Source organism: Vombatus ursinus, unplaced genomic scaffold, assembly GCF_900497805.2.
Source record: "Vombatus ursinus unplaced genomic scaffold, bare-nosed wombat genome assembly UNPS02003292.1, whole genome shotgun sequence".
NCBI classification, from domain to species: Eukaryota; Metazoa; Chordata; class Mammalia; order Diprotodontia; family Vombatidae; genus Vombatus; species Vombatus ursinus.
Genome location: NW_020943070.1, coordinates 12,556,161 through 12,568,709, shown reverse-complemented (window position 1 = coordinate 12,568,709; position 12,549 = coordinate 12,556,161). Strand labels below are relative to the sequence as shown.

Genomic DNA, 12,549 nt, shown 5'->3' with positions numbered 1-12,549 from the left:
AGTTAGTCCCCTAAAATTGCTCAAATTTATTGCCATTTCAAAGTTTCTCTTCACTACTGAACTTGCATTTCAAAGTTTCTACTCGCTCTGGTCTTTTCATCAGGAGTACTTTAAAGTTCATTATTAGATTAAAAGCCTATTTATTTTCCTCCACAGTTATACAGAGTCTTACAGGGTAATTTATTTTTGGCTGTAAGTATTTATTTTTTACCTTCTGGAATCCCACAATACTCTTTCTTTCAGACAATTGTTTCCATCTTAGGCTGTGATTCCTTAGTGCTTGAATTCTTTCTTTCTGGCTTCTCACATTTTTTTTTTTAAATCTTCAATGTGTGGAAGCTGTGGGTTTTGGCTATAACATTCCTGGGGCTTTTCATTTTGGGATTTCTTCAGGAGGTTAACTGGTACATTCTATTTTCAATTTGCCCTGACAAATCTGGCCTCAGACTAGTTGTATGAACCTGAGCAAGTCACTTAATCTGTTTGCCTTAGTTTCCTTATTTGTAAAATTGGGATAATAATAACACCTACCCTCCCAGGGTTGTTGTGAGGATCAATGAGACAATAACTGTGAAACACAGCATAGTGCCTGGTACATAGTAAGCACTATACAAATATTAGTTATTATTGTTCTAGTAAATCTGAACAATTTTCTTCTGTGATTTCTTGAAACATGACAAACAAAATTTTGTGTGTACGTGTGTGTGGAGGGGAGGGTCATGACTCTTAGGAAATCTCAAGATTCTTAAATTATGTCTCTCTGACCTCTTTTCCAGATCAATTTTTAACAGTAAAGTATGTTACATTTTCTATTTACTCAATTTAAAAAATTCTGTTCTAATACTTCTTTTTGTTTCTCAGAACTATTAAAAGTTCTCATAGCTCCATTTATTTTTCATAGAGTTAACGAGTTGGTTAAGGATGTCCACCCATTCTAAGCTACATATTTTCTCACAACTTTTAAAAATTGGAGCTTTTATTTCAAACCTCCCCCAAACCAAGTGAGAACACAAGAAAAATATAACCCATTAGAAACATGAAGAGTCAATCAAAGCAAATGTTCACATTGGCCATGTCAAGAATAAATGTGTTTCATTCTACACTTTGAGTTCTTCATTTTCCTATCAGGAAGTGGGAAAGTTGTTTTATTATAAGTCCTCTGGAATCATGTCTGGTCATTATCCTGGTAAGAGTTCAGCAAAACAGTATTCCATCACATTTATATGCCCCAAGTTGTTCAATCATTCCCCAATTTATAAGCAGTCCTTCAGATTTCCATTCTTTGCTATCCCAAAAAGAATTATAAATATTTCTGTACATACTTAGAGTTTGCTTTGCTTCAGATTAATCCCTCCCTTAATCGACTCTCCCTCTTATTCCCACCCACCTCACCTCTATTCTCCCTTTTCCCCATTTCCCTGTTGAGTGAAATGTATTTCTGCACCCAATACTGTGTTTGTGTATTCTTTCTTATTTTGACCAGTTCAAATGAGTTAGGTTTAAGTGTCAACTGCCCTACCCCCACGCCCTCCTCCTCGTTGTATAGACTGCTGCTTTTGTATTCATTTGAAATATTTTCCCCATTCTTTCTCTCCCTTCCCACCTCTCCCAATATATTCTTCTTCCTTCACCCTTTCCATTTTTCTTTTAAAATCATCAAAACAAGGGGGCAGCTAGGTGGCGCAGTGGATAGAGCACCGGCCCTGAAGTCAGGAGGACCTGAGTTCAAATCCGGTCTCAGACCAAACACTTGACACTTACTCGCTGTGTGATCCTGGGCAAGTTACTTTACCCCAATTGCCTAAAAAGGAAAAAAAAAATACAAAAAAAAATCATCAAAACAGAATAATTCCCAGGTTTTCTGTCAAATTAAACTTTGTGACCACTGATGATGATGATAATTCTGAGGGGCTACATGTATCTTCTCCATAGAAGAATGTAAACAATTTAACCTTGATTATCAGTTCCTTATGATTTCATGCTCATATTTACCTTTTTTAAGCTTCTCTTGCCTCCTATGTTTGTAAGTCAAATTTTCTACTCACCTCTGGTCTTCTCATCAGGAATGCCTGGAAGTCCTCTATTCCATTAAAGATCCTTCTGTACCACCCCTTACCCCCATAGCATTTATACTCAGTTTTGCTGGGGGAGTTATTCTTGGCTGCAGCCCAAATCTTTTGCCTTCTAGAATATCATATTCCAAGTTCTCCACTCCTTTATATAGTGATGGCTGTTAAATCACGTGGGATTCTAATTGTGGCTCCTTAATACTTGAATTCTTTCTGACTGCTTACAGTATTTTTCCTTTGGCTTAGAAGCTTTGGATTTTGACTACTACGCTCTTGAGAATTTTCATTTGGGGTTTTCTTTCAGGAGGTGACTTGTACATTTTATTTTCACCTTACTCTCTGATTCCAAGAGATATGGGCAGTTTTCTTTTAAGATTTCTTAAAATTGGATGTCTAGGTGTTTTGGTCATGGTATTCATGTATTCATGATCCAATGATTCTTAAATTTTTTCTCTTCAATCTGTTTTCCAGGTCAGTTGTTTTTGCTATGAGATACTTCACATTTCTTTTATATTTTCAGTCTTTTGATTGTTTTAATATTTCCTGTTGTCTCACAGGGTCAATGGCTTCTATTTGATCCATTCTCATTTTGAGAGTGTTTGTTACTTGGAAAAGGTTTTGTACCTCTTGTGCATATTGTTAATTTCCTTTCTAATTCTTTCTTCCATGTCAATCATTTCTTTTCCAATATTTTCTTCAAGCATTCTCATTTCATTCAGAAAAACATTTTTTACTCTTTTAAAATCTGGCTTCACTCATCTTTTCCAGGAATTCTAGTTGGACTTTTGCCAAGCTGCGACACAGAACTGGGAGCAGAAAACAAAGCTACCAATTCACATCTACCCACCTCGCAGTGCCCCAGTAGGGGTCTAAGGCTTCATCTTGGCACACTCTTAGCCCGGCCCAATCCCCGACATTCACAGACAGTTCTGTCTGTCTCAGTGTACTAAGCTGCACTGGACAAATGACTCGTCGTGACTTTTTCTAGACTTCCCCATCAGGACTTGATCTGATTTATCTTCCAGATCTGCTGGAGGAGTTAAATGGAAGGAAGCTTGCTCCGCTGCTTCCTACCACTCCTCCATCTTGGCTCTGCATGACCTCTTATCTCTCTTTTTATCTCTTACTTCACTTCTTCCAGTAACTTTACTAGTTCTAACGGTCAGACCTTCCCCTCTCTGAAACTTCCACCATATTTCCTGTTTGAGGAAAACTTCGGCGTTCTCTCCAAACAGTCCCTCTCCTCCATCCTATAGACCCAATCAGTCACCAAATCCTGCTGATTCTACTTCTACAACATCTGATCACTTCTCTCCACTATCTATCGCCTTAGTCCTGGTCTTTATCACCTTTTACTTAGACAATTACAAGGCCCTCTTAATTGGTCTTCCTGCTTCAAGTCTCCCCCCATGGCAGCCCAACCTACACACTGAGGCTAACGTCATATTCCTTAAGCACAGATATGGCCGTGTCAGTAGCCTACTCAAAGACTCACGGCTCCCTTTTGGCTCTAGAATCAAATGTAACTCCTCTGTTTAGCTTCTAAAGCCGTTTCTAACTAGGTCTTAACCCATCTTTCCAGCTTCACTATACAAGAGACCCAAAACTGAAATTCAACTAAAATGACCTTCTCTGCATCCCTCACATACATCTCTTCGTCTCCCAGCTCTGGGCCAGGAATACCCCCCCTTCTCACCTTGATCTCCTAGACTTTCCTCTCTTCCTTCAAGATGCATTAAACACCACCTTCTAAATGAAACTTCTCCTGATCCCACTTGCTAGCACCTTCTTTCCCAAAATGCCTTGAATATTTATTTGTATTTATTCTCTTTATATTTATGCACTTGCACTCCCCCTCCCTCTCATATGTGTCATATATACATAAACACACACACATCTGTTTATTTCTCCTGTATATTTACCCCATATATACATATATTTCATATATGTGCTGGTTATTTAAAATTGGAATTTAAGTTTATTGCAATAGAAATTGTTTCGTTTTTTTCCTAGCACTCAGCACAATGCCTGGAACACAGCAGGCACTTAATAAATGTTTGAGGTCATTCTTGCTTTTTAATCATTGATGGAGTACATGTTATCAAGCTACACTCCTCTGTACCCTTAAACACTATCATCTTAACCAACCACGCTAGTGGTAATTTGTTTTTTAAATATGGATATGTCATGTTACCTACCACATATGTGTGTTCTATACATGTCCACTCTCCTCATCAATGGTGGGCATACTTGGAGAGGGTGTCCCAATTTTACAAGGGAAATGTTTCAATGCTACTTTTCATTAAATGACTTTGCTTTGAATTTAAAAAAAAAATGGATGTGGTTCTCTTCTTAGGACATCTTTAAGATGAATAATCATTATTCTAACAATCAGATCCAAATACTAGATATATCATTTGAAATATCATTTTAAAAATGGATATTTTATCATGTTCTATCATCCGGGTGAAAGCATCCAAAAGGTATCTTTCTTGACTTAGCAAAAACATTAAGGTGGCGATCTATCTGTGACAATTGTCCTCTGTCTCTTCTTTCCTTTCACAGCCCTAGTCCCCCACCCAAAAGAAATTCTCTACTCCTTGCTTTTGCTTCCTTACATCCCACCCACCTCTCAAACCCTGAAAACCTAAGCTTCCTACACAACCACTCCACTGAGACTGCTCTTCTCCAAGGGAACAAATTATCTTTTTGTTGCTAAATCCAAGGGCCTTTACGCAATCCTCAACCTTCTTTACTTCTCTGTAGAAGGTGACAATTTTGGTCACCCTCTACTTTCTAAAACTGTCTTCTCCCCGGCTTTTCAGGACGTTGTTCTGCCAGGGTTTGTTTTCTCCTTTTTGAGTTTCCAGGCTTCAGCTCTCTCCTGGGCACCAATCCTGTATTTGCAACCACAACTGGACATCTTTAAACGACATCTCAAATCTGACATGTCCCTAAAATTCTTAACTTCTCTATTTCTGACAAGGACACTAACACTCTCCTAACTACCCAGATTTACATCGTCCTCTCTTCACTCTCACTAATCTTTCCATATATCAAATCAGTTACAAAGTCTTGTTGATTCCACCTCCTATCTGTCTTCTTCTCTTCACTCACACCACAGCTACCCTGGTTTAGGCCCTCATTACCTCTTACCTAGCCCACTGCAATAGGTTCCTATTAGGACTCCTTTCATTTCATCTCCCTCTTCTCTAAAGCATTGGTCTGACTATGTCACCTCCACATTTAAGAAGCTTCAATGGGTTTCCGTCGCCTTTATGATAAAATAAAAACTGCTTCTCTTTTTGGTATTTAAGGTTCTAAATAATCTGACTCTAGTCAATCTTTTCAGGCTGATTGCACATTGCTCACCCCATATACTCTACACACCATCCAAACTGGCCTACTTGCCACTCCTTGTACGTGATTTTCTATCTCCCATCTCCCTGCCTTTGAACAAGAAGTCCCCCATGCATAGAATGCTCTCCCTCCTCACTTCTGGGAACCCTTAAGCTCTCTTCCAAGGCTCAACTCAAGTACTATCTATTTGAAGGGACCTTTTCTGATTTCCCCCAGTTTTTAGCTGCTTCTTCGACCCAATATATATACACATACCTTGACATCAAATCACTTTATGTAAATCCTGTATTTCCTTACTTGTAAACATATTAAACATTCATCCCATAGAACACAAACTCCTTAAGGGGTGGGACTGCCTCACCCTGGTATTTGCATTAACATTCGCTAGCACAATGCCCAGCACAGAGCAGACACTTAATAATCACTTGCTAACTGATTTAATAAAAATCAAGAAGGAATTTTGGATGTTAATAAAAAATGAGAAAAGAAATAAAAGAGAAGTTGAAATTTAAGTATCAATTAAATACATCCAAATATATATCTTCCTTCATATGCTATAAAATGTCCTTCATATGCTATAAAATGTGTTTCTATGACTAATGTGGAAATATATGTAATATGATCATACATGTATATCCTATATCAGATTTCTTGCCATCTTGATGGGGGAAATGGAAGGAGGGGGATTTAGAACTCAAAATCTTATAAAAGCAAATATTGAAAACTAAAAATAAATGAATAAAAATTTAAAAATAAAATAAAATGCTTTTCTTACCTTGCAAACTTCTCTTTTGAGAAAATCAGATGCAGTTTCCTTCCTAGAAAATATAGGTAGAAAAGTTGGATACATTAGTTTCCAAATAGCAAATCTTTTGACTATACTAAATAGTTTTAGCCTCTATTTAGATTCCATCTTTTTTTTTAATAAGTTGGGAAAAAATATACATTACAATAGTTTTAATAACATAAATTTATTTTATCCACTAATTGGTAATTAATTACTGTCATTTTACAACATTCAGATGTTTGAATCTGTGTGCCATCAAATAAATCACATCACCTCATCAATAACATGAGGGACTTGGACAAAGTGATCCATCTATAAGGTTCTAAAGCTATGTTCCCATGAATTATCTATTTATAGCTTACATTTAAATTTTGTTTAATTAGGAAACAAATAGGGAATAATAAATAAATAGGGAGAGTCTATAAGGTAGACATTAATACTGTTCTACCACAGCATTATATATTACAGGCTTTTATTCAACTTGGAATTTGGTATTTGCCAGTTCATTTCTGATTGCTAGAAAAACTTCCAAAATAAATATAGATTTTAAAATATGTTGAAGCAAGTAATAGCATTACAAAACACACTAATTAGGAATCATACTCTATATAAGCTTGGGTAGGAGCCACATCAAGTATCATAATGCAAAGTGAGTTGCTTTAAAAATATTTGATATATTTATTTATAAAATTAGACATCTTTACTGTCAATAAAAAAGAGTAGTATTTGACCACACTTACTAATATGACTGAAAAGCCACAGCTGCATTTTACTTCATCACAAATTAACAATTTCATCTCTTTTGCATCTGGTTCCCCTCTTTCTTGTTATCATGTCTGAAATAAAGATACCAACATGAAGAATGTTATCCTTGAAAATGATTGGCAAAAATGATGATGATAATAATAATAATGATAATAATAATCACTGGTCCTTCATTAAGCTCATAATAATCATAGAACTTAAAAATAACTGAAATATTACTGAAATTTTCCTTTGTCACCTTTAAAAATAAAAACATTACGCCAACATTATAAACTCATACATGAAAAAAATCAGACTGTAAACTCATAAGCAGGGATCACATTTGGCATGTTCACATGCCTAGTACAGGGATACAACAAGCTCTTAAATCTTTAGTGTGGCTACCCACTGACTGATGATGTCACTTAAAGACCTTTAAGCATTAAACTGACAGTCAACTCAATCACTGCCTGTGGATAAAAACTGTGGATTTTAAATGGTAAACCTCTCATACTAGATTTGTCTACTCCTGCTAACTTATTTATTTTGCTACCTAACATACAGCATTTCAGAATAAAATCTTTCCTTCTTTCCATTGTGGATTTACATGTGCTATGGTCAAGCTAGCAGATTTTAATTTGCCCAAGCATAATATAATTAGAAAGATAAATATGCTACAAAAAATATATGTATATATGTGCACATGGGATACTTTATAGTCAAAAGAAATTTGTCTGGGATTATCCATGAGATTTTTTCCCCTCTTTTAGTTAAATACATGGACTAAAATTTCACTCCTAAGGGCTACTTTATTCATCTATGAATCCCAAATAAAACCTAAAGCAGTGCCTTAGCACTTAAAGGAATCATTTCTGCACTTTATAATTTTCAAAGCAATTACCTCTCAATAACCCTGTGAAGAGAATGGCAAATATCATAGATAAGTGTTGGGCTTTGAGTTACAAATCAATCAACCAGAATTTGTCAGGCATCTAATACGTGCCAGCCACTGGGGATACAACGACCAAAAAAAAAAAAAAAAAAAAAGAAAGAAAGAAAGAAAGAAAGAAAAAAAAACCTACCCTCTAGGAGTTTACACTCTATTAGAAACAGGCACATAATTAAGTGTATATAATATAACCACAAGGCAAATTCTGAAGGTGGATGGGGCACTAGTTGCCGTGGGGATCAAAAGAGGCTTCACGTAGAAAGTGTTGCATGCACACAGTTTTTAAAAAAAGAAAGGATGGGGGGGGGGGTAAAAATGTATCACAGCACAGCTAGGGCAAAAGGCCTGAGTCAGGAGATGGGAGTGTCCTTCCTGTAAGAGTAAGAAACTGTCTGGATGGAACAGAGTATGAGAAGCAGAATGATGCATAATTGAGGTTGGAAAGGTAGTTCAGAATTGGGAAGGACTTTAAAAAACTAAAGAGAAGAGCTTATATAATGGGCAACCATGGAGTTTACTGAGGAGAATATGGACTTGTTAGAACTGAACTTTAGGAAAATAACTTAGGAACCCAGTGAAAGTGAGTTCAAAGCCAGGCCTTCCACTTATGAGCCAGGAGAACCAGGGCAAGAAACTTAACCTCTCTCTATAAGCCTTAGGCAACTCTTATCTCTAATTTATTAAATTATAAGCAAGTTAGTATTTGCAGTTGTAAGAGGAATTCCCACATTTGAAGTTCACACCACTAAAACGAGAAGACAAATAGTAAGAATAATAACTGACATTTATCTTGGACTTTAGAAAGTACTCTATATAAATACATTCTTTCACAGCAATTCTTTGAGTAGATAAAAAATAAATATTTGTTGAATTATGAATAAAACAGGCAGATGGGGAACTGAACCTGATATCTCATGAGGACCCTTGAGAACCTTAAATGTTATTTAAATATAAGTAATATAATTATTTATAAGTGACAGCTAATAGCAGACCAGACTAATTAGCAACCATTGGTCTTTAGCAGTCTTTATGAAGTACATACTTACTTTTGGTAAATAAACAAAACACAAAGGAAATCTAATGAGGTAACTCCCTTTCCCCAGGCATCCCCAGATACCCCAGTCAGCCAGCCAATAAATATTTATTAAGCACCTACTATGTGCTAGGCACTGTGCTAAGCACTGGAGATCCAAAAAAAGAATAAAAGTCCCTGCCCTCAAGGTGCTCACAATCTAATGGAGGAGACAACATGCAAATAAATATATACAAATGTAAGCTATATACAGCATAAATAGGAAATAATTAACAGAGAAAAGACATTAGAATTAAGAAGTGTTGGTTAAGGCTTCCTGTAGAAGATGGGGTTTTAGTTGGGACTTAAAGGAAGTCAGAGAAGCTAGATGAAGAGGGAGAGCATTCCAGGAAGAGAAGGCAGCCAAAGAAAAGGCTCATAGCTGAGAGACAAAACGTCTTGTTTGAGGAATAATCAAAGAGGTCAGTGTAACCGGACTGAAGAGTACAGAACAGGTAGCAAGGTGAGGGAAAACTGGAAAAGTAGGAAGGAGCTAGGTAAAGAAGGGTTTTCAATGCCAAGTAGAGGATTGTCTATTTGAACCTGAAGGGGATAGGGAGCTATTAAAGTTGGGAGGACTGGGGGAGAGGGTGAGAAGAGGGGGGACATGATCTGCTTTGTGCTTTAGGAAACGCGTAAGGAAAATACTTTGGTGGCCAAATGTTGGATGGATTGGAGTGGAGAGAGACTTGAGGCAGGCAGAGCCACCACAGGCTGTTGCAGCAGTCTAAGAGAGAGGTGACAGAGATCTGCACTAGAGTGGGGGCAACATCAGAGGAGAGAAGGCAGAGTATTGGAGAGATACTGCAAAGGTGAAATCAACAGCCCTTTGCAACAGACTAGATGGGAGGAAGGGGTATGAGAGATAATGAGAAGTTAAGGGTAATTTCTAGGTTGCTGAGCCTAAGGGAATATATTTTAATATCTCTACTATATGGCTAGTTTCAAGTTTTTCCTTGTACTACTTCCATATTTAACTCTACATTAGTAGCATCTCCATTCATCAGCATATAAAATATAACATTTAAAGAAATCAAAGACATACTGAGATCAGTGGGTCAGGTGACCAGCAAGATGGTGTTCCAGACCTTTTTCTCTCCCTCAGAACTCTAACAATTCCCCCAAAATTAGAATAATGCAAAAGAGGTAAAATAATTGCAGCAGTCACTGAAGAGCAAGGCAGCAAGATAACTAAAAAGGTACTGACAAATAAACAGCTTAGAATAGGCTAATCCCTAAGGTGCTCACTCAGCAATCCTCCCCTATAGCCCCATGGTCTAGCAGGGTGGCAAAACCTGACCCACAGGCTTTGCTCTAGGATCCACTCAGCGATTTCCTTGTTGTTGCTTCAGTTTCTGCCAGCACACCCTGCCAGGACTCTCACCCCACCACTCTGTGCCAAGAAGCAGCAGATCTCAACTCAGCCTAATCCCATGTAGATCAGGGAGGCATAGGAAAAGTCAAATATTCTCTACCTGGGGTGGAGGGAATAGGGGCATGGTAGTGAATGCTGTACCAGGAAAGAAAAAGGAATAACATGCAGTTGGGACAAAGTATATCCCCCTAGAAGTCACGATGGGCAGTCACTGCAGTCAGAATTTAGAAAATTCCTGAAAAGTGAATTTCCCAGTAGAAGACTATGAGGCAGCTTTAAGGCCCATCCCTCTAGGGATCTGTCATCAAGGGAGAAGTCAAAGTGTGAGCCATAGGAGAATATAAGGGAATAAGACTGGAAACAATAACATACATATATTAAGTGTCTATTTTGTGCTAGGCACTGTACTAAACACTGGAGATAAAAAGAAGGGCAATCTTAAAGATAAAATGTGTAGAAATAATCTAAGAATCATAGGTCTTCCAGAAAAACATGATGAAACCAAAAGATTTCATTCACTTATTCAGGAAATAATTCAAGAAAATTCCCCCAGAAGTAGGAGAAACAGAATGCAAAATCCAGATTGAAAATCCACAAGAAGCGGACACGGATAAACCTCAAGTTTAGTTCATCAAAAATGTAGTAGAAAAACTTCAGACCTTTAACATCAAACAATCTCCGGCAAATAAGAAAAACTTCTTCACCTATCTTAGAAAACTAGTCCAAATGACTCAAGACCACTGTTTGTGTACATAGAATCAAAGGATGTTTTGGAATGGGTATGCCAAAAAACAAAGATTTGTCTGCAGCTCAAAATTTCCATAATATTCAACAAAATTGGAACTAGTCAATCAATAAAAAAGACGGACACTTCACTAAATGAAGAAATTTAAATCTTTTTTTTCCCCAAAAGAAGCCAAAGCTAGGCAAGTAAATGAAAATATATCAAATAAAAGAAACACGAGAAAACTAAGTAACAGCAAGAAAAGACTATGCAGTGAAATCAATGCTTTCATTATCTATGTCTAGTCAAGGCAATTTTTAAAAACACTCATCTCATTGGCCCCCAATCAAAGAGAAAATATCTATGAGCAAAAGAATCTAAAAGGCAAAGGAGCTAAGGGAGTTTTTTAAAAAGTTAGGAGAAGGGACAGAAGAAGAAATAAATTAATATTTCTTGGACTAAAACCCACATTCCTTCATAAGTGAGTCAGTATTTTTTTGGGGGGAGGGGTGGGGATGGGGGTGGGAAAGTACAGAGGCAAAATACTCCATCGGAAAAAAGAGAGGAGGAGCAAGGGGAGTTGCAGAGATAAGAAAGAAACTCATTGTACCTGGAAGAGGCTCAAAAGGAGATAAGGGACTACAGCCTTTTTTGGTATCTAGCCCTGCAATTGTAGATTTTGGAGAACAGCACAATGAGCAAGGGACCAGAAGTCAGGTGCTACTCATGCAAAGGAAATTCTCTGAAAGCACTGAGACATACTTCACATAAAAGGATACATGGTGAGAGGAACAGGGTGTTTAGGATTGGACAATTCAGGAGACAAGCATCCTTGCTGGGACAGCTTCTTAGCACCGAGCAAGAAGGCTCTGGGGTAATGTGGGCAAACCAGAGGACATAAGGAAGATGTGAGTAAGGGGTTAGGAAGCACAATGTATACACTGACCTTAGAATGAGCAAGTAGAAAACCAAAAGGTAAGGAACGGAGAAAGGACCTTTGACAAAAACAAAAACAATGGAAGGCAATCTGGTAAAAATCAGGTTTAGACTAAAATTTAATGTCAGACCACGCTCCAAATGAACATACGACTTGGGTATAAAATACAGAGTACCTTCCACTAAACTAGAGTGTTTTCCTTCAAGAAGTAACATTTCTAGAACTGAGAGTCTTTCAAAAGAAGGTGCTGCCAAAAAAATCTTAAAGGATTTGAGAAAGGGAATAAGTGTGACATCAAAAATTGCATAACAGGGCGGATGACAGAGAGAACAAAGCTTTTGTCTTCCAGGAGCTCTACTTCATACAAAAATCATAGAAGGAAACATGTACCATAGACAATGAAGCAATGTCATTATCAAAAAATATATGAAAAAATGGTAATGTGACCTTATGGATAGAGAGCTAAACTTGGAAGTCAAAAAGACCCAGATTCAAACTCTGCCTCTATTACTTACTGCATAACCATGGACAA

The 12,549-nt window shown here is 37.2% G+C and overlaps 1 protein-coding gene across 4 annotated transcripts in view; it reads right to left on the bottom strand.

The window, feature by feature from the left end:
• The window catches only part of FRS2 (fibroblast growth factor receptor substrate 2), a 114,762-nt gene that overhangs the window by 61,143 nt on the left and 41,070 nt on the right, over positions 1-12,549 (bottom strand). For 3 of the 4 annotated variants that reach the window (XM_027873515.1, XM_027873499.1, XM_027873509.1), the window contains exons 2-4: positions 6,957-7,052; positions 6,205-6,247; positions 1,762-1,801 (exon numbers count right to left, since the gene is read on the bottom strand). The gene's annotated coding sequence lies outside the window, so the exon portion shown is untranslated. The remainder of the gene's footprint in view (positions 1-1,761; positions 1,802-6,204; positions 6,248-6,956; positions 7,053-12,549) is intronic. The other variant, XM_027873524.1, reaches the window with a different exon arrangement.